Raw genomic sequence first — 23,251 nt, forward strand, 5'->3', positions numbered from 1 at the left:
AAGATTCACTCGTTTCAACACACGAAATACTGAAATTCGAACCATATAACGAAAGCAAATGCTCAAGCAGCTATGAACAGCAATAAACTAACTCTTAGAATCACAACGACACTTTCTCACAGGTCTAGATTCAAGAGGTCATAGCAAGACTAGTTTACTTTCGCTATGGGAAACTGTGAATGACAGCAAGAAATACAATAAGAACAATCACGGTTTCTTCATACAACTGAGGCGGAATGAAGGCAAAGAGAAGTGGTTTCAGCTGGGTATACAGGTTGACAACTGGCTGCAAAAACAACACTGAAAACTGGGCAACAGACAGTGGAGAATCCAAGTTGCACAAGGCAAAACTGGATCAGCGCAGGTGCTGCACTGTGGATCTGAGATGCAGCGCAGGTAGCCCCTTCGGGACCTGCGTTGCAGTGCAGGTAGCCTTTGTGGCAGCTGCACTGATGAGACAAGTCACGTCTCTCTCAGATTCCGGGTCACAGTTTGCTTAAAAATGAGCGGTTTTTGGCCAAATCAGAGGCTGTCAGTCAAGTATACACTAGAGGATGATTAAAGGAAGATGAACACTATCACAAAGAGCTAAAAAGAGTCCTTGTGGATCTGCTCTTCAAATCATAAACAGGCCCAGCACTGGGCTAGAGTAGCTGCCCTCTACTTTGCATTCGAAGGACTCGCATGCAGTTTGATTCGGTACTCTTTCGTTTAAGAAATGAATAGCAAGAAACACAAGCTACCAACAAGACACGCTCCCCAGTGGAGTCGCTAGTCTGTTGTGGGGGAAAGTATCCAACTCGAAATGACCCTAACCCACTCTAAGGGTGACAGTTCCTTAGCAACAGCTGAAAGCAAAGCTATCTAAAGTTTCTTCTTTATGACATGCAAGAGATAAAAGGAAGAGATCCACTTACCGATGTCTTGCGCAAATGGTCGATCCAATCTCCTTTGATTGCCGCTTGCTCCCAGCTCCAAGTCTTTTCACGGGCCCAGCTACACGGGATCCTGCAAACAAGACAAAGAAAGGAGACTACAAGAAGCATGCATGCATAACTGATTCAAGGATTAGCATAAATCAAATACGCAAGTAAGACAATACATCATTGAAACACATGCGAATAGAAGAACCTCAAAAGCTTTATTAATATATGGAAGTAAGGTTCAGGCGGTGATACAACCATGAGAGGTCCAATCCAGCATCACCTTCCCGACGGAGAGAAATCTCTTCTTCACCTCCCTCAAGCAATCATCCAATGCTCACAACTGTAAACCAACAGCAATTCTTTGCACTCAATTCCGCCCTCTAGATCCCATGGGATGAGATCCTTATATAGAGTTTTGGAGTGAAGATAAGTCAGCTTGATGTGTGACTTGTTGTCCTCTTCAACTCCAGTTGTTCTTCAGTTCTTCACTCAGAGTTTCTGTCTTCCACTTGGAGTTTTTAGAAGCTCTTAACTCATCATTAGGCGAATCTTATCATCAAGTGTCTTTTTAGAAGCTTCCTGGGCACTGGCACTTTGAGAAAAAGATTCCTCCACATGTCCAAGTACGCCCAACGCAGGTAGCCTTTGTTCTACTTGCTATGCAACGCAGGTAGCCTTTGTTGTACCTGCTATGCAGCGCAGATGCCTAGTGGAGCAGCTGCAATGATCCAAAACTGACCTGTTTTTGAGTGTTTTTCAGTGGAGAACTGATTTGCAGTGCTGTGGTTTGCTGACCTTGTTCCTCTAAGGGTAAGAACAACTTGTTTAGGGACTTTGGATCCCTTAGATTATTGACATTTCATGCTCTATGTTGTAAGGCACAAAAATGCCTATAACAATTTCCCAGAGCACAACGAGTCAATCTCGATACCAAACCATCCTATGGGACTACTACATGTTGTTGAATCCACGACCCTCTGTAGCCTTCATTAGTTATCTAAAATAACATTTTGGATATAAAATCTCTTCAACAGACAATTATACAACTTGACCTTATAAAATAACGTGTATTGTCACTCTGAAAACACAACAAGTCACACCAACTTAAACTTATTAAGAACTACCTATAACCAATGCTGCTCCGGGAGCATGACAGGGCACATTAATATATTGGTTTTTTTGTGGTTCTTTGTAATAAGTTTTACACAACCAACAAAAGACTTCCTTTGCACGTAATAATAAAAAATATTCCGCTGCCTAAAATCATATTGCAATCGTGCATCTCGGTGGCATCAATTGTGCATTATCTAATTATAATTTCGCTGAAATTGCCATGTCGAAATTATTATACCACAGTATATGACTGCGGTTGCAATAACTCATAAATCGATGTATCTACGTTTTTCCCAACAATTTAGAGGTGGGCTCTCGCTCTTTCGTCAAGAAATCATCCATCACCACGACCAACACCACGACCAACAAATTCAAGACCTTTGAACACGACCAACACCACGACCAACAAATTCAAGACCTTTGAACCTTTGACTACTTGAAGGGAACCTCAAAGCACAGCTACACGACTCTTTGAACACAGATCCATGCAGGCTCCATGCGGATGCTCTCAATGCACAGTTCATTGAAGTTGACACTCTGCTCCACTATCCACAGTTCGAACCTCCACAATGCTCACACTGAATATTGTTTTTGTGCATCGCTTTCAATCTTCACACGGTTGCACTGTTCAACCTGATTCAGCGCTCCATCCACGCAATCTTACACACAGGTTCGTAGCAATCTCAGCCACAGGTTGTTTATGGTGCCGGGAAGATCTATTTTCTCCCACGCAGCGGTCACTAGCAGTAGACCTTGGATCACAATGGACAACAACGGTATGAGAGAGACCTGAGAGAGACCTGCAGCTCTGCTTGAAGAAAAATTGAGGAACTCGTTTTAACCACTGAACTCCTCCGCACCAGATCTCAGATCCATATCTGGATCAAATCATTCAGATCTCAGCCACACTAAATTCACTTCTTCACTTTGTTGAATTAATTGAATTTGGAACACCACAAACACGACAATTAATAAACTGCGGTCTATTGGCAGCAATTTTCATTTCCCCATCTGGTTCATCAATTCCCATTAAGATATTCAAAATGAAGGCTTCATAAATTTACTCTATTTCTTATAAACAGATCTGCACCATGTCGATTCAGACCATCTTTACTGAACCATCGTATGGGATGGCGACTACCAGGTATTGAATCTATGATTTTTGGCAGCTTTCATCACTTATTAGTCCCTGCCATCTGGCAATGGCCAGGGACTATAGTAATCGAAAACCTCGATGCTAGCATTAGTTAACCTGCTTGTGAGCTGTTTCTTAATGGCTGTTGATGGAGTATATTCAAAGTTTTTTAGTACATGGTTATTTAACGTGTTATTTGGCCTCTTCCCGAGGCGGGGAGGCCAAACTATATACTATACTCATTCATATTCATCGGTTTCATTTACATTTTATTTGCATTTTGAAAGTGTTAAACTAATGTTAGTATTAGTTCGAAGCATTTAATGCTATGGGAGATACCGAATGCAATATCAAAGTTGGTTGATTGCTTGTTGTCTTCATGACACTGCCATCTGGTTACATGACACTGCCATCTGGTTAATTTTGTAACACCTCGGTGGCTAGCACATAGGGCCTGTTCCCCGGCTATGAGCTATTGAGTCCTTTTCTTGCCGCAAGGGTTGAGTTCGCTAGCCATTCAATCCGATCTTCCCTTCGCATGGCAGAGGAGCGCGGCTCGAGACTACTCTAACAATTGAAAATGAAAAGTAGTGATACAGGAAGCAGTTTCCAGTGGAACTATTGACTGAAGAGCCTTACTACCAGAGCTAGTACTCAACTCCTACTATAAGCTGATGAAGAGCGACTATCACCAAGAGAGGGATTACAACCTTTTCCAACGGACTGCTCGAATGGACAGACTCATTAAGAGAAGTGCGACCTCAGCACCGCATCGATCGACCGGGCTAACTGCCCCCCGTTGACTCCCGTTTCCCGATATACTGATTTTGCATGGGCCTATTCCTATCTGGTTGTGGAATTCCCTTTCTCTTTCACTCTAAAATCACTGAATTACAGGGCGTAGAAGCCTTGACAGACGAAACCGCTTTGCTGAAAGTCCCTCGAACTGTCTTTGAATAAGGCTTCGAACCCGACTTCCTACTCTCGTACCTATCGAATGGAGACTGAACTTAGGCACTTGAAGACTGATCCCTTTTCATGGTGTTCTGCCTCCGGAGGGTTCTCAATCTGCCCGAAGTACAAAAGAATCTTGAGCGCGCAAGGGAAACATAATAGAATAAGTACAGAAGCTAGCTAGTTTAGAAATAAAGAATATAATTACCTCAGCATCTGGTTGTTCTAAGGAGCTGGACTGGTTATCGTGATGGTAGTCTTCACATCCGCCTTGAATTTCTATAGAAGAACAAGCTGACTAGCCAGCTAACAAAAATTGTTCTCGGAAGTTGTAAGCTAGAAATCGAGGCCACATTCAACCATACCTGCTTGGATCTTCTTCAATGGGGTTTCGATGGTCTGTTCAACCTCTAGAGTTGTCTGCATAATTTCTTTCTCAGGGACTGGAGAAGAATCAGGCGAGGCAGTTTCAGAATTTGCATTATTGCCTTTCTGTTCATCATTCCTGGGTGGCTCCATTGTTGTGTGAGAGTCGTCCTCTTGACCTACATCGGATCTCCGCATATTATTAGGAGCTTCAACATCATAGAACGATTCACTAATGGTTGCGAACTCGGGATCTTTTTCAATTGGGGTTTCCATGGTCTGTTCAACCTCTGGAGTCGTATGCACAATTTCTTTCTCAGGGACTGGAGACGAATCAGGCGAGGCAGTTTCAGAATTTACCGGGATAGGAATTGACCAGACCAATACCAGAGCTTCTCTTCTCTTGTTTCTCTATGTTTTTAGCCGGACCAACCTATACAGATGTACTCTCGAGGCTTGCCTCGCCTTGGAGGTCTTGTGCAGCGACGCTAAGGGCGTGGATGGAGTCGAAGAAACCATTACCACTCGCACACTTTGCACCTACATCACACTCTGCACCTACATCAGTAAGGAGCGGCTGTCCATTCTGCTCCATCGAACTGTTCTCAGTGGCACACTCTGCACCTGCATCACACTCTGCACCTGCATCAGTAAGCTGTGGCTGTCCATTCTGCTCTATCGAACTATTCTCAGTGAGTGCATGAACCTCTGGTGGCACGATCCAAGGACTGGTGCTACCTGTCCAACTGCAATTCATTCATGAAGTAGGCTGGCCCCAAAGAAAGGAGGTAATATAAATCTGAAAGTGCCTTCTTATTTAGCTTTAATATTTTGCTGGAACAGGGTCGATCGCTTCTTATGTTTCTGCAACTTAATATCATAATTGGTGGATGATTTTAAAATAATTTGACATGCATGACAGATGTTATAATAGGCTAGACAAGTGGTCACGGGATGGGCCAAAAATTTATTTAATATTTAAATAAATTAAATAATTTAAAGTTGTTCGATTAATTGTTTTTTAACACCGAACATGGAGCACCACACATGTATTACATGTGGATCGAGCATGGCACATGCATTGAAAGTGTCAATTTAAAGGAGACGTGTATTATATCTCATGGCATATATGTCCAGGCCCACCCTCCTCGATTGTCATATGTTGTTAAGTTTGGCACTCTTGTTTTATTTACAGGCTGAGGCAGGGCCCCCATGTGACACGTCAGGGTACCTTGGTAAATGTTCAACGACATCGATTTGTTCCCTGGTGACCTACGGTGCAACTACATTTGCAACCCTAATTTATCGCATTACCCTAAGTCGTCCTCACATTTTTCCATTCTTCCACCGCGTTAGGGGTGAGTACTTGCAGAGGTAACCTGCCTGGTTGTCATATAGAGGCCACTGCATCTCTATATTGGTCATTCTTCATCGCTGATGATATCATTTCCTCTTCAATCGTGACATAAGGTTGAGAAAGGTAACAATTATAAGTATCGCCTTTAACAAATTCAAGGTTTTATATTGATTAATTTGCATATATTTTTTTTCAAGCTGAAAGTAAAGTAGAAAATAAAGTATAGCTCTCTAGTTAACTAGGGCTGAAGTACATTGGAATAAGTTGGTCATGTATTGTTCCATCCATAGCAAAGCCCTCCCTGATTTTATATCATCTATGTCTCTTGTTTTGTCAATATTGGCTATCAGTTCTTTTATTGTTACAAAAAGAATGAAAGAAAAAGTCTTGTTGTTTCTGCAAGCTCTGGTAGGGGCCGTACATCATCAGCAAATCGGAAGCTGTGAATAATTATATGAAAAGAAGGCAATGACCATAATTTGGTCCTATATTTGCCTGAAGGTAATCCTCATGCTGATCTGTGTATAAGCTAAATTGAAGAGGGGAGAGGGAACACCCCTGTTCTATTTCAGTGGTGCCAAAAATGCTTTCTGTTAATTTTAATCAATAATGTTAATTTTTAATCTCTTTGTTATAGAAATCCGAAGCATGAACTATATAATTAATTTTCAATATGTGACATGCTAATTTTTTTAAATTCTTGTATTGCTTTTTTGGCAGATGGAAAATTCGAGAAAGCTGCCGTAACTGAATTCGTCTTTGCAAACAAGCTCCCATTAGTGACGACTTTCACCAGGGGAAGTGCTAATATGATATTTGACAGTTCTATAAAGAAACAAGTATGTTTAAGCCTGTCCTGTCATTCTTCTTTTCAAAGGTTTTTATTGAGTTCTGAATCTCACTAATTTACATGGATCTGAAAATGTTATTTATTGTTTCTTGATATGATTTGAATAAGTGTAGTATGCAAGTTGCCCTAACTTGATTGCTTTTTGTAGATCCTGCTCTTCGTAACTGCCAAGGATTATGAAAAGGTCATTCCATCATTTCAAGAAGCTGCAAAAGCATTTAAGGGAAAGGTATCGTTAGGCACAATTCACTTGCTGAACACATGTAATTATGTTGACACTTGTTCTTAGAGTTTCCTCGTTACAATTATTACATGGAGGACTCCTTTGGCACTATTATCATCTGAAAACTGCACTTCCTTTGGGGTTGAATTGTTGTTTAATCTGAGATTCCAGCGGGATGAAAATCTGTTTGTAATTGTTTCTGTTTTTATGTGTATTTTGCCAGAGCCTTTTTGTGTAACAATGCTGATGTTGGGAAACCAATTATGGAATACTTTGGCTTAAGTGGAGATGAACCAAAGGTAGATTATGTTTAGAAAATTTTGTATCTGAATTTTCTCTGTGCTGAATAATTTTAGATGAGTCATCCATCCTTTGCTCCAAGGATAATATTAGTTTGTGGTGTATTATGTTTGTTTTCGCTTCTTAGAAATAAAAGATTTTAATATCTAATTATTTTATAAGTAATTGCATGTTTTTTATCTAGAGAGCCCATCAAATATCTGTTTGAAGCTGAAATAAATGTGGATAACATCAAGGTAAGTCTCATTTTCTGATATGTCCTATTTGATTATCCAAGGAAGTTTGTCAAATTAACATCTTGTGTATACAGTTTTTGTAATAGTTATTGTTTATCCGGGTCGAATATGATTTGAGCTTGCACAGGAATATTGACCTCTAGAAATAACTATGTCATATCAAATACTAACTAGTTATTATATCTGCTTAATATAATCTAAACTGCATGGTGAAAGTGATAAGCATTAACTGCCTTGAAAAACCATGGATTTTAGTTGTGGCAACAGAACATTATCACAGAGTGTTTAACAGTTTGTTTCGACTGTTATGCAAAAACTCTCTAGTACATGAGACATTGTCACATTTCCTTTTCTTTACTCTCTTAGAAGAAAGGATATGATTGATTTACTTCTCTGTTGGGCTTTTGGAGAGGACTTCCTTGCGGACAAACTCAAGCCTTTCTTCAAGTCCGACCCTGTGCCGGAAAAGGTTTTTTGGTTTCTTCACTACTCCCATTTACATTTTGAGTTCTTTGTTATTTAGATTTTGATACAATGAATTACTTATTTATCAACTAAATTTTGCTGGCCATAATGAGTCATACCTGTATTTTGATAGAATGATGGAGATGTAAAAATTGTTGTGGGAAAGAATTTTGATGAGATTGTACTGGATGAGTCCAAGGATGTCCTTCTCGAGGTAAGTTTGGCGTCCTTAAAAATAAGAAGGGACTTTCATATGGCTTTGCACAAGTCAATTTTGTTTCTTTGTTTGACAAAATTTTGTTCCTGGTAGATATATGCACCCTGGTGTGGGCATTGTCAAGCATTAGAACCTACATATAATAAACTTGCAAAGCAACTTCGTGGGGTTGACTCCCTTGTCTTCGCGAGGGCTGCCTTCTACAATTCACCAGGGCTACCTTCTACAATTCAACACATGTTAGAATGTCTTCTTCAAATTTCTATGATGAAATGCATATGGTTACTTAAGGTGGCATGTAGATTTTGGACTGTGATTTTTCAAGGCTGCTTTCTATGATCCAGTAGATATGCCAGAATTTCTTTCTCGCCCCTTCTGTGATGAAATGGATAAGGTGGCTTGCAGGCTTTATATTTTATATTTTCCCATGCTTTCAGGTTAACCAGATTCATTAGACTATCATAGCTCCTGGAGTGCATGCTACTTGGCCTTTGGCATCATAGCTCCTGGAGTGCATGCTACTTGGCCTTTGGCTTCAATCATGACCATTAGGAGTGGCTACATTATGCGTGTGTTATTTTCCTAAATTAAGATCAAAGATCTGTATGTTTAGAGAATCTCAGAATCTCATGATTGTAGCAAAGCCATAGAATTATTAGTGTATTAGACTTGGAAATGGTAATTGTCTGCTGAAGTATGTTTTTTAGTGAAATTTATATGCTTGTAAATTGGTTCTAAGGATATTTGCTTTTCCATTTTCAATGCTAAATCTGTATCATGCAACAGGTGAAGAGAATTCAATTCTGAAGGTCATGTCTCTTCTTGTTGGTTGCAGATGGCAGATTACATGTATGTGACAGATCAGTTGAGTCGGGACTCGGGAGCATTGGATGTTTTCGACATTTATGTTCTTTTAATGTGCATCTCAGCGAGTCTTTGGCTGGTCATATGTTTTTCAAATAGAGTATGTAGATGCCATAATGCCATAGATAGGGTATAAAATCATCAGTTTTTTACTGCTTCGCGCACAACTCATATTCAACAATTTTAGCTTAGCTAGTAGTCCCTTTTTGGTATTTAGAGCATTTGAAGATGACTACGTCAATAAACTTGCAAAGATGCATAAGGGTTGTTGGAATGGCTACTAAAGGTTGACTTGGACCTTCTTAGTGTTTACATGTACTCTAGATTTATCAGCTATGTAGCCCAAATAATGAATTTTCTTCATGGAAAAGGAGCATTTATCTGGGTTGGCATACAACTTGTGTTGGAGTAGAGTTTGCAGGATCTGCTTGATGTAATCTGAATGCTAATTCTAGGTCCAATTAAGTTCAACACATCATTCAGGTTCACTAAGACAAAGTTGTGGTAAATTTTTCTAGAATGAACTGTGTATGCATTTTGAAATGTCCCCATGTTTGAAGTGGACACTCTGATCATCAAGGGAACCAACAGAACCCAGAAATGCCTTCTAATCTGTGGAGATCAATCCCTCATGATCTCTAGGAACACCAGCCAGTTTTTTTGTTTTTTACTTCAATAGTACAGTGAGTTTTGGCAATGTGTGGGGTGAGTTTGTAAGATTCAAGAAAGCCTTGAAATAATCTTTTTGTTTATTGGATTTTAACTTTGGAGCAAAAAATGATTCTATTAGCTTATCTTGACTTTTCCATTAGATAATATGTCATAATCTTCACGAACAGTTCTAATATTTATTGTACAGTTGTCTATTTATCATGATATATTTGATATTTCAGATGAATGAAGTAAAATCAGTTGTTAAGGCCTTGAGCATTTTTGAGTGCTCAAACCAGAAAATAATTTATAACACGTTGAACTGTAGAAGTAACATGAAATGTATTTCTTAAAGCACTACTGTTGAACTGTAGAAGTCAGTGAAAATGTATCTCTTACGTCATAGTTGCCTAGGAATTGGAACTAACCCTAACCACTGTTGCATGTGCTGGCTCACAGCAACAAGTGTGAGCGCAAGCACTAGCATGTTAATTAGTAGAACTTGAACCGTAGTAGTGGTTATATTAGCTACCTGCTTTCATTGACCTGGCAATCCACTGTTGACATGTATTTGGGTTTTTACCTATGTCAAAGACCTGGTTTATTGTTTGAAAAACTTCTCCCATTATAGGTAACAGAGACATGGAAAAGGGATATCATCATCATTCAGACAGGTCCAGCCGCTCTGCTCATCAAGAGGTAATTATGTAATTTTTCATCACCTTTTGCTTTTCCATTTTCAATGCTAAATCTGTATCATGCAATAGGTGAAGAGAATTCAATTCTAAAGGTCATGCCTCTTCTTGTTGGTTGCAGATGGCTTTGATTTCACACATTAAACATCCTTACATTGTAGGATATAAGGAGGCATGGGTGCAAAAGGTATGGATTTTTCTTTGGTGTCTTTTAGATTTTGCATTTTAGATCACCTGTTGTATAATTACAGGTCATGATTGGATTATTCTTTGAGGCAATTTCTCGTGCTTGTGATATAGCTTGATTCCTGTTTGTGTTTTTCCAAATTGGGTCATTTTCAAAGGTTGAGGCAGTTTCTTGTGCTTTTTCTCTACCATGGTCTGTGCTTGTGTTTTTTCCAGTTGGGATGTGCATTATTGTAATTTATTATATGCTTCCCCCAATTATTCCTATGCTCTATCTAGATCAATATTGAGAGGAATGAAATGAACAAAGGCTGTAAATTGCCCCGTAAGGCATGATAACCTGTTGTCTGATCTTTGCTGTTATTGATTTGAACCTTACAAATGTCATCTTTTCTTGCACTTAGAACTGGGCTACCATATTTTTTCTAGAATCTAAACATGTCTTTCATAGATTGATTACTTGTCCTATCTAGCCAATTGTTTGTGGTTGATAACTACTAAAATTTAGATAGTGCCCAACCAAGTTTGCCCTTTAAACTTTAATTTCCTATTAGTTACTACCATACTTATTAGAATGGCTTGGACCCGCCAGAAAGTGAGTGTAATATAATCTATTGCCCACAGTCCTTTTGTAAAATGCGACATCATTTTGATTAGGTTCATGCTCCCAGGTCTGCAGAATTTCCAAACACAGGATCTATACCATACTTGGTTATCTAGTATATGTTTAGGTAAGCTTGGGCATTGCCCAGAGAGTTCACAAAGATTTGTGGAAACACTATAAAATAAATCAAAGGATATGGAGTTATCCTTGTAGTATATTAAACACATATAACCACAACTTAGCCATTTTATGTAAATTCTGCTTTCCATCTATAGAACCCTATGCTTATGCACAGTGGAGTTATGGGTATGTATCTTCCCCTCATTACTTCGACTCTTTCCCTTTATAGATTGCCATATCGCTAACTATCATATCCTTTCTTCTGTGCAATGAGAAGTTCGAGCCTGTCACACTCAACTGCCAAAACCTCACTTGCAATCTAACACCAAGATTTTATTTGAGATTTGGCTCTGATGTCAGATACATCACTTAATTTCCGATTTACTTTTGCCATCACATACATCATTTCATATGCCATCTGCCTCCGATGTCAGATAGATCACTTAATTGCATCGATTGCTCACTTAACTGCACCGATTGCATATCAAATTCCGCACCTTCCATCTTGCAACATTGAAATGGTAAGTTTTTTGTTTTATGGCGATCATTAAACACCGGTTTGCTCTAATAAATGCTCTTCATATTGGATTATATCATCTCCAATCTGATCTTGACGTATTTCAACTCCATTTCAAATCAGTTCGTATATGTATTTATTTCTGCACCTGTCAGAAATTTATCCCGCATTCAAGTGTTGCGATCTTGCACAACTTTCCCTATTTGGTTGTACAGCACTTTTCGGTTGCATCTCTTTTAGCACATAGGTTCCAAAAACGCTCGTTCCACGAGGTTGAACAAGCCTATACAAACATCCATTACCCACTGTCTTTCAATCTTTTCAAATGATTACCTCTTACTTCCAGTAAAATATTCTCAAAAACTCAGTTCCATTCACACTTAAAACAAGCTTGCAAACATGTTGAACTCTTTTATAAATTGGCAAAAGCAATGCCTAATTTCTCGCCTACAAAACAAAACTAACCTTTGCACCTACATATTGACATACATCTCTCTGCTTCACATAACATGGAATCCATTAGCATAAGCCAACTTACTCAACTGGCAGCATTGTTTCTCTTAGCACTTGTTCTCATGACTCTTCTGATTATGGGCATCGTAAAAGTAGAAGCACAAAGAAAAAAGAAGCCAAGAAACAACCACTAAAAATAACATCTCAAACGAGGAGCATAGGAATCTACGACAAGTACTTGGCTATTAGACTATCCAAAGGAGCATACGAATCTACAACAAGTACTTGGCTATTAGACTATCCATCTATTGCTTCTGCCTCTACAGCATCCTTGCCAAGGAATAGAAATAAGTGGCTTTTGGGTTCAATTCTTTTCCTTCTTCTGGGTATGGTTTTGCACAATGATTATGGAGTATATTTGAGTTACAGCTCACATTTTTGAGGAGAGATTGTCAAAATTCTGAATCTCAGGCCTATTTTTGCATTATTTTACGGGTTGTCTTAATCCCCGTCTTCCTTCTCTGTTACAAGTCTATACAGAAATTTGCAATCACCTAGAAAGGAGGTTTTCTTGAGTGTCTTCCCTGATAGTCAAGGTTTTGTTAAGTGCTTCTTAAAGGTCAGGTGTGCCTGTTCTAATATTTCAGTGAGATCAGATATAGATTTGCTATTTGGAAAAGAAAATCACTCCTGTTTGGCATTTTGTCTGATGCAAATGTTCCTGGGGAGGTGGAACAAAAAGTCATGTCCTATATTCTTCTCCAAAGAAACCTCCCTGGTTTCAATTCAAATACGCGTCACTGCGTGTATGGATTAGTAAGTGCTCTGATTTCTAAAAAGAATGGCATTGCTTGAACCTGACATGCTTCCCAATTTTAAGAGAGGTTGTTGACTTCTTTGCAACATAAACACTGATATTTTGTTTCTGGATATTCTGGGATTACCATGTAAGAGATAGCTCTGCCTCTGAGTATATACCTGTGGTGATGATACAGGTCATCACTTTCCCTGGTCAGCAAGAAAAATGCTACCTTTGTCAACATTATGCTAATAATTGAGCAGTTTCTCAACATCTGGACCCTACGAGAGTACTCAACTGCTCAACATCTGGACCGTGCGATAAGACAGAAGTGGCATCCTAAGGAGGCGAAGAGACCTAGAGAGACTATTCTCAAAGGGCACAGAAATTACGACTTGATGCTAAACTTACAACTGGGGATCAGGTTGAGTTATTTTCTGGCTTACTCATCCATCTCAGGTTGGAAAATATCAAAATACTTATATCTTGATGCGAGCTCTTACTGTTTTTAAGATCTTCTAATGGTCTTTGACTAAAGATATGCCAACCTTTCATGCCAGATGTTTTCATAGTGCAATTTAGACCTAGGTAATGTTTGTGCAGAGTTTCTCTAAATAAACAAAATTTACTATTAGATAAGTTTTCATAAGTTTTCAGAGCATTGAATTGCTAACTCAATTGCTCTCTTATAATGTTGAATATCTTCCAAAATATCGAAACAATACGTATGCAATTTTTTTCTGTTAGCTAATCTCTCTCTGACCTGAAGTGGGTGTTTACTAGCTGGTCAGCTCTAGGTGAATGCAGTGCTTCTTATTGGCTCTACCTTAGCATAATGACAACCTCTGGAAGAAACTTATTGGCCTCCATTTGCACTTGGGATTGAAGAAACTTCTGAATTTAGGATGCCTGAATCAATTTTTAGGCTGTATTATATAATGTAAATGCTTAGAACAGTAACTTTATCTCTGTATCTTGTATAAGTGAAACATCCATTTTTTTCCTTAAAATGTGAACAATCTTAGTAAGGGAAAAAAATGGGTGTTTCACTTCTGACAGATATAGAGATGAAGTTCTGTTCAAAGTACTTACACTGTAAGATACAGACAGGAGTTTGAAGGATAGAAAAACATATTTGGAATTTACTTTATCAATTAAGTATTGACATGAGAGGATACAATTTCAACAAAATCTCATGTTCCAGGGCCAGAAGAAAAACAAAACCAGGAGGTCCTTGCATCTGAAGTGCTCCTGCTGAAAGCCTGGTCAGACACGTTAGAGTTGTGGTTTTCACCCTCCATTGGACATCCCTTGAAAGTCCCACTTTTGAGACTCTGTGAAAAAGATTCCTATCACCTTCATCTCTTACAAGACGTTCTTTCAATTATGTCCATGATTTGCTATTATTATTCTTTTTATCTAAAAAAATAATTTTCGAAGGTTCACTTTGAAGCTTATTTCTTCTTTTTTGTGGATTATACCCTTTAGCTTTCATTGCAGTCTTTTTTCAAAATGATATAATCATTACAGATCCTTTAATATGCCAAGGGAGCATAGGTATATGACACTAAACATGAAAATTTGTATCAACTAACAAAATCATGGAGCAAGCTTTTGATTTTTGAGCATAAAGATATAAAAGCACTTGCCAAGCCTAAATTCCATCCGCCCTACTGCCAACTTTCTATCAAATTGGTGGAATTTATCTTGAAGCCTGCAATAAGTTGTGCTTTATTTTTGTTTCCTTGACCTTCAAAGTTCAAACTTCAAACACAAGAAAATACATGTTTGAACAAGACATGTTCCAGGAGCCAGAAGAAAAACTAAACCAGCAGGCCCTAGCATCCTAAACATTTCTGCTAAAAGCTTGGTTAGGCATGTTAGAGGCGCAAGTTGAAGCAACCTTCACCCTCCATTGGACATTGATTAGAACCTCCACTCTCGAATCTATGTCAAGAAGATTCTCATCTCCTTGAGGCTTTTATGCACATGAATTTATACATTTTGTAAGGAACTTAAGAAATAAACCTCAGCTCCCCTCTGTTGTTCTATCAAGCACCTGGGACTAATTCTGGGTTATTAGACTACCATCTATAAATGCATACTTCAGCATATCCAGCTGAGACTATTCTCAAAGGGCACAAAAATTATGACTTGATGCTAAAATTACGACTGGGGATCAGGTTGAGTTATTTCTGGCTTACTCATCCATCTCAGGTTGGAAAATATCAAAATAGTTATATCTTGATGCGAGCTGTTACTGTTTCTAAGATCTTCTAATGGTCTTTGACTAAAGATATGCCAACCTTTCATGCCAGATGTTTTCATAGTGCAATTTAGACCTAGGTAATGTTTGTGCAGAGTTTCTCTAAATAAACAAAATTGACTATTAGATAAGTTTTCATAAGTTTTCAGAGCATTGAATTGCTAACTCAATTGCTCTCTTATAATGTTGAATATCTTCCAAACTATCGAAACAATATGTATGCAATTTTTTGCTGTTAGCTAATCTCTCTCTGACCTGAAGTGGGTGTTTACTAGCTGGTCAGCTCTAGGTGAATGCAGTGCTTCTTATTGGCTCTACCTTAGCATAATGACAACCTCTGGAAGAAACTTATTGGCCTCCATTTGCACTTGGGATTGAAGAAACTTGTGAATTTAGGATACCTGAATCAATTTTTAGGCTGTATTATATAATGTAAATGCTTAGAACAGTAACTTTATCTCTGTATCTTGTATAAGTGAAACATCCATTGTTTTCCTTAAAATGTGAACAATCTTAGTAAGGGAAAAAAATGGGTGTTTCACTTCTGATAGATATAGAGATGAAGTTCTTTTCAAAGTACTTACACTATAAGATACAGACAGGAGTTTGAAGGATAGAAAAGCATATTTGGAATTTACTTTATCAATTAAGTATTGACATGAGAGGATACAATTTCAACAAAATCTCATGTTCCAGGGCCAGAAGAAAAACAAAACCAGGAGGTCCTTGCATCTGAAGTGCTCCTGTTGAAAGCCTGGTCAGATACGTTAGGGTTGTGGTTTTCACCCTCCATTGGACATCCCTTGAAAGTCCCACTTTTGAGACTCTGTGAAAAAGATTCCTATCACCCTCATCTCTTAAAAGACGTTCTTTCAATTATGTCCATGATTTGCTATTATTATTCTTTTTATCTGAAAAAATAATTTTCGAAGGTTCACTTTGAGGCTTATTTCTTCTTTTTTGTGGATTATACCCTTTAGCTTTCATTTTAGTCTTTTTTCAAAATGATATAATAATTACAGATCCTTTAATTTGCCAAGGGAGCATAGGTATATGACACTAAACATGAAAATTTGTATCAACTAACAAAATCATGGAGCAAGCTTTTAATTTTTTAGCATAAACAGATAAAAGCACTTGCCAAGCCTAAATTCCATCTGCCCTACTGCCAACTTTCTATAAAATTGGTGGAATTTATCTTGAAGCCTGCAATAAGTTGTGCTTTATTTTTGTTTCTTTGACCTTCAAAGTTCAAACTTCGAACACAAGAAAATACATGTTTGAACAAGACATGTTCCAGGAGCCAGAAGAAAAACTAAACCAGCAGGCCCTAGCATCCTAAACATTTCCACTAAAAGCCTGGTCAGGCATGTCAGAGGCGCAAGTTGAAGCAACCTTCACCCTCCATTGGACATTGATTAGAGCCTCCACTCTCGAATCTATTTCAAGAAGATTCTCATGTCCTTGAGGCTTTTATGAACATGCATTTATACATTTCGTAAGGAACTTAAGAAATAAACCTCAGCTCCCCTCTGTTGTTCTATCAAGCACCTGGGACTAATTCTGGGTTATTAGACTACCATCTGTAAATGCATACTTCAACAGATCCAGCTGCTTATAGTTTCTAGGTTGGACACTGCCAAGTAGTGAAAAGATTGATGAGAAATATAGAAGGTTGCGCATGACTCTGCACAGGAATTTAGTGAAAAGACCCTCCATGACCTACAACTGTCCTCGAAACTTTACATCACATCCCTGTTGCAAATTCTCGGTAAGATGCCTGCATCTTCCATGTCATATCTTTTTCTTTTCTGGCTGGAAAATGTAAATGAATCAGATCTTCACCTGGAGGCAAATGTTGTGATCAAGGTTTATCTTCCATGTCATATCTTTTTCTTTTCTGGCTGGAAAATGTAAATGAATCAGATCTTCACCTGGAGGCAAATGCTGTGATCAAGGTTTTAGTTGCAGGAATGAGTGCCCCTTTTTCGACTGTGTACAGGAGTTTAGAATGCTCCTTCTTAACTGTAGCTGGCAAATCCTTAAAAACAGAGTTCCCTTGCTCTAGCTTCTGAATCATAACATTGATGAGAAATATAGAAGGCTGGCCATGACTGTGCACAGGAATTTAGCATGCTCCTCCTTAACTGTAGATGGCAAACCCTTAAAATAATAAAAACAGAGTTTCCTTGCTCTGAATCATACCATTGGTGTATTTCTCTCCTTTTTTTACACTGAAATTTGTGAATTGCCATGGCCTTCCTACAATAATTTAGAATAGTGACTGTTTGTCACACTATGAACTCCTGCTACAACTCAATTATAGAAATACGGCTTTTCTACACATTCTCAACCTTGATATTCAATCTCACTTGTTATGTTACTGGAGTTTGTCCCTGAATCTTTCGTTTGACTAGTTAGCTACAGTGGACTGATTTTCTTCACAGTGGTATTTTTTTATTCTCTCTGAGGTCTGATGCAGTCCTCTCATTAAATGAATTCTTTTCTGGCTGGAAAATGTAAATGAATCAGATCTTTACCTGGAGGCAAATGCTCTTTTCTGGCTGGAAAATGTAAATGAATCAGATCTTTACCTGGAGGCAAATGTTGTGATCAAGGTTTTAGTTGCAGGAATGAGTGCCCCTTTTTCGACTGTGTACAGGAGTTTAGCATGCTCCTTCTTAACTGTAGCTGGCAAATGCTTAAAAACAGAGTTCCCTTGCTCTAGCTTCTGAATCATAACATTGATGAGCAATGGAACAGCTAGCATGCAGGAGTGGCACTTTCTCAGTCAATGCAGGTGCAGGTGCATTCTCAGGCTGAACTTAATGCAGGGGCAGGATGAGCAATGGAACAACTAGCATTACTGGAGTTTGTCCCTGAATCTTTTGTTTGACTAGTTAGCTATAGTGGACTGATTTTCTTCACAGTGGTATTTTTTTATTCTCTCTGAGGTCTGATGCACTCCTCTCATTAAATGAATTCTTTTCTAGCTGGAAAATGTAAATGAATTAGATCTTTACCTGGAGGCAAATGCTGTGATCAAGGTTTTAGTTGCAGAAATGAGTGCCCCTTTTTCGACTGTGTACATGAGTTTCCTTTTTCAACTGTGTACAGGAGTTTAGCATGCTCCTTCTTAACTTTCGCTGGCAAATGCTTAAAAACAGAGTTCCCTTGCTCTAGCTTCTGAATCATAACATTGATGAGCAATGGAACAGCTAGCATGCAGGAGCGGCACTTTCTCAGTCAATGCAGGTGCAGGTGCATTCTCAGACCGAACTTAATGCAGGGGCAGGATGAGCAATGGAACAGCTAGCATGTAGGAGTGGCACTTTTTCAGCATCTAGTTTAGTTTTCGTGGGTGCATTTTCAGAGTGAACTTAATGCAGGGACTTGCTGCTTCGCAGCTTCCCTTGTTTAAGATAACATTCTAGATACAAAATGTCTTCCGCAAATAATTTTACAACTTAAACTTATAACATAACTTGTACCGATGAAACACACTACGGGACACACAAACTTAAACTTATTAAAAACTAAAAGTGACTAATGCTACAGAAGCAAAGCTCATTAATATGTTGAATATCCAAAAACACAATAAGGTACATTAGTATGTTGAATAATTAACCTATTCTTTGTGATTCTTTATAATAATTTTTACACATCAATATAGAAATGAAACAAAGAACTCAACCAACAAAACACTTCTTTTACACATAATAATAATAAAATATTCTGCTACCTAAAATAATATTGCAAACGTGCATCTCGGTGGCATCAATTGTGCATTAGCTAATTATACCACAATATCTGACTGCGGTTGCAATAACTCATAAATCGATCTATCTACGTTTTGCCCAACAATTTAGAGGTGGGCTTTGGCTCTTTCGTCAAGAAGTCTTCCATCACCACAACCAACGAATTCAAGACCTTTGAAGCTTTGACTGCTTGAAGGGACCCCGCAAAGCACAGATCCACGACTCTTTGAACACAAATCCATGCAGGCTCCATGCGGATGCTCTCAATGCACAGGTCACTTGACACTCGGCTCCACCATGCACAGCTCCAACCTCCACAATGCTCACACTGAATATTGTTTTTGTGCATCGCTTTCAATCTTCACACGGTTGCATTGTTCAACCTGATTCAACGCTCCAATCCACGCAATCTTACACACAAGTTCACAGCAATCTCAGCCACAGGTTGTTTATGGTGCCGGGAAGATCTCTTTTCGCCAACGCAGCGGTCACTAGCAGTAGACCTTGGATCACAATGGACAACAACGGTATGAGAGAGACCTGCAGCTCTGCTTGAAGAAAAATTGGGCAACTCATTTTAACCACTGAACTCCTCCGCACCAGATCTCAGATCCATATCTTGCCGCGCCAGAAATAACTGTAGCCGCTATTTCTCAAAGATTCCATGTGACAACAAAAACTCTGGATCAAATCATTCAGATCTCAGCCACACTAAATTCAGTTCTTCACTTTGTTGAATTAATTGAATTTGGATCCCCACACACGACAATTAATAAACTGTCCACAGTGCGGTCTATTGGCAGCAATTTCCATTTCCCCATCTGGTTCATCAATTCTCATTAATGAAGTCTTCATAAAGTTACTCTATTTCTTATAAATAGATCTGCACCATGTCGCTATGCCGTAAAGTAGAGGCTATGCCACACAGATTCTTCAGCATTTTAAGATACATGTGATAGAATTCAAGAGGTATTTGTGCCAACAACAGTGTGGAATGCGGTTTACACGTATTGGTGATGGCACGCAGGGCAAGATACCAGAACGGCGACTAGAATATGTCTCCCACCGATCAAGATCTATTAATTTGGTGGCTCCTTGGAGGCTTGAATTCGACCAAAGACGTAGGTTTCGTTTTCGATTCTCCCACAGCGCAAGTGCAACAATATAATAAAAGACAAGCAGTCGAACACAACAGGATATGCTTTCGATGCACAGATCTACATGTAGGATCACAGAAAATCTTACACCTTAACAATATAAAAGCAAACACGCATCTAAGCTACCCTAATTTAATTATAGTGTAATAAAACTCAATACCTTTTCACATCTTCTTTGGCCCTCTTGTGAGGGAGTCAAGCCAAAACAGGGGCTGAAACCATGTTAGAACACATTTTCCTTGGCCCTCTTGTGAGGGAGTCAAGTCAAAACAGGGGTTGAAACCATGTTAGTGAGTAGGGCCTCTTGTGAGGAGTCAAGCAAAAACAGGGCTGAAACTATGTTAGAAATATGAAAGTGAGTGGAGAGAGTTTTTACACACAAATCATATTTCAATATTATTAATCTCTCAAAACTCACATACTTCTAGATTCGAGAATAATGAATCTAGATTACTAGAAATAGTTTATACAATTAATAACCTGGGAACTCACTCCAAAGAAAGCATTACTTCCAATATTTTTAGAAAGAATTAAGCAGCCCATGTAAACAAATAGTTGTATAGAGAAATCTATTCTTCTAAAAAACCTATACATCATTTTCCTAAAATTAATTTTAAAAATATATTGTTATCATTTGATCATATATTTAAAAATATATAAATAATTTTAAAATTAATTCTAACACATATATATAGGCATGGAAAAAATGGAAAACCCATAGTAAGGGGGAGTTTTGTAGAAATTCTGACTCTAGATTAACTTGATAATGCAATATAACTAAAGCAAAATACTTTAATCTACTTCTATAATCAAACTTGCAGAAGCTTACTAGATTTGAGCAAGATCAAGCAGAACACATATAATCAGAAGAAGAATCAATGCACATGAAACACAGAAGAATACTCTGGGAAAGCCTCAGCTAAAAACCCCGCTATCTGTATTATCATACAAGTGGAAATATATCAAGATTACACAAAGCTTTAGCTCTCACAGCTAGCCAGCTCTCAGTACAATCCCTCACTAATGCTCACAGACAAAATAGACTGCTCATATGCCTTCTCCTCTGCCCTCCAAGCTCCTATTTCCTCGCATTGTTTTTCCTGAGTGATCCAGCTGTTATTAAGTGTAACACTCATCACTCACACTAATCTTACACCCTGTAAAATTGTGCAAATCTCAAGGAATGAATTCCTTCTGCATAAAAGAGTTTTCCTTATAGGAAAATTCTTGCAACTAATAGTACACTATCCATGTCTTTAATCTCAACTGGGTCTTTTTCTGAATAGACATGCATGAGTTATTTATGAGAGAATCTTCAGTTATCTGGAGTACACTAGTTTGATGCATGCATGCATTAAGTGACTGAACTCACAATTAGTTCCTCAAACTGTTTGGAACTAATTTAACTAGACATAACTCAGTTAACTGAGCTAACTAATTACAACTCAATTATAATTCATCATTATCTCCTTAATTAAGGGATAATCTCCTTAATTTAAGGGATAATTGTTGCATGACTTCACAAAGACTTTTAGCTTGAATTTCTCCAACTAATTAATCCATGATGAATTAATTAATTATTTTTCAAGTAGATGGTGAGACTAAATTCAAATTTTAATTCAAGGAAAAATATTGGAATATTCTTGTTGCCACATTTCAACACTCCCTCTTCATCTCAACAAAAAAGGGATTATCTGCCACCCCGATCCTATCCCTATGCAACTCGAATTTACACTTTGACAATTCCTTAGTCAAAATGTCAGCATCTTGCTCCTCAGTCGAAATACACTGCAACAACATGATCCTCCTCGCCACACAGTCTCTGAGATGATGATACCGAATGTCGAGGTGCTTGGACTTGTCATGAAATACTAGATTCTTAGAGAGTTTGATACAGCTTTGATTATCACAATAGATCACAGTTGGATCCATCCTCTGATCAAACAAGCCAACTGAAATTTTCTGCATCCAGATGGCCTCATATGTTGCCTGACTTGCAGCCATGAATTCGGCCTTTACCGTGCTGAGTGCAACCGACCTCTGTTTCCTTCTGTACCAAGAAATTGTTGCTGACCCAAGGTTGAAAATTCCACCTGATGTGCTCTTCCCATCTGATGGACTCCCTACCCAAACTGCATTAGTGAAGCCCTGTAGCTTCACTCCCTCAATTCGTCTATACCATAATCCATACTGAGATGTGCCTCTGAGGTATCTCAATACATGCTTTGCCGCCTTACAAAACATCTTGGTAGGCTGAACCATAGCTTGACTCAGTTGGTTCACCACATAGCACAAATCTGGTCGTGTGTTCACTAAGTACATCAATGAACCCACAAGCTGTCTGTACATAGTAGCTTCTACTACTTCTCCTGAAGTAGCATTCTCCTTCCTCTAGTTACCTGCTAGAGGAGTATGCATGGCCTTGCACTTCTCCATGTGGAATCTCCTCAGTATCTCATTAGCATACTTGCCCTAGGACACAAACAACTCCCCATCCTTCTACCATACTTCCATGCCAAGGAAGTAATGCATGAGACCCATGTCTTTCATCTCGAATTCTCTTACAAGGCCCTCCTTGCAAGACATGATCAATTGATCATCACTTGTCAATATGAGATCATCAACATAAAGTACAATGATCAACTACTTACCTTTCACCATGATGTGGTACAGGTTCACATCCGCTTCACTCTTTATGAAGCCCAACCCAGTGAAGTAGTTGTCAATCCTGGTGTACGAAGCACGAGGTGTTTGCTTCAACCCGTACAAACCTCTCTTGAGTTAGCACACATGCAAATCACGATCGAAGGTCTCAAAACCTTTTGGCTGCTTTGTGTACACCTCTTCCTCAATCTTGCCATTGAGGAATGCAGTCTTCACATCCATCTGATGGATCTTCCAACCCATCTGTTTTGATAGTCCCAACATCGATCTGATAGATGAGTACCTTTCTATAGGAGCAAAAGTCTCATCATAGTCAATCCCCTCGACCTGTGAGAAACCACCGGCAACAAATCTTGACTTATGTTTCTCCAAACT

At 38.6% G+C, this 23,251-nt stretch overlaps 1 long non-coding RNA gene across 1 annotated transcript; it reads left to right on the forward strand.

Moving 5' to 3' along the window:
- The first annotated feature begins 7,858 nt into the window (after positions 1-7,858).
- On the forward strand, positions 7,859-8,274 carry LOC149236002 (uncharacterized). Its single transcript, XR_016268367.1, has 3 exons — positions 7,859-7,929; positions 8,059-8,139; positions 8,236-8,274. It is a non-coding gene; the product is annotated as an uncharacterized LOC149236002 (long non-coding RNA).
- The last annotated feature ends 14,977 nt before the right edge of the window (positions 8,275-23,251 follow it).

Source organism: Pinus tabuliformis, chromosome 8, assembly GCF_031772625.1.
Source record: "Pinus tabuliformis cultivar Carrire ecotype Pingquan chromosome 8, CPIR1, whole genome shotgun sequence".
In the NCBI taxonomy this organism is placed as follows: Eukaryota; Viridiplantae; Streptophyta; class Pinopsida; order Pinales; family Pinaceae; genus Pinus; species Pinus tabuliformis.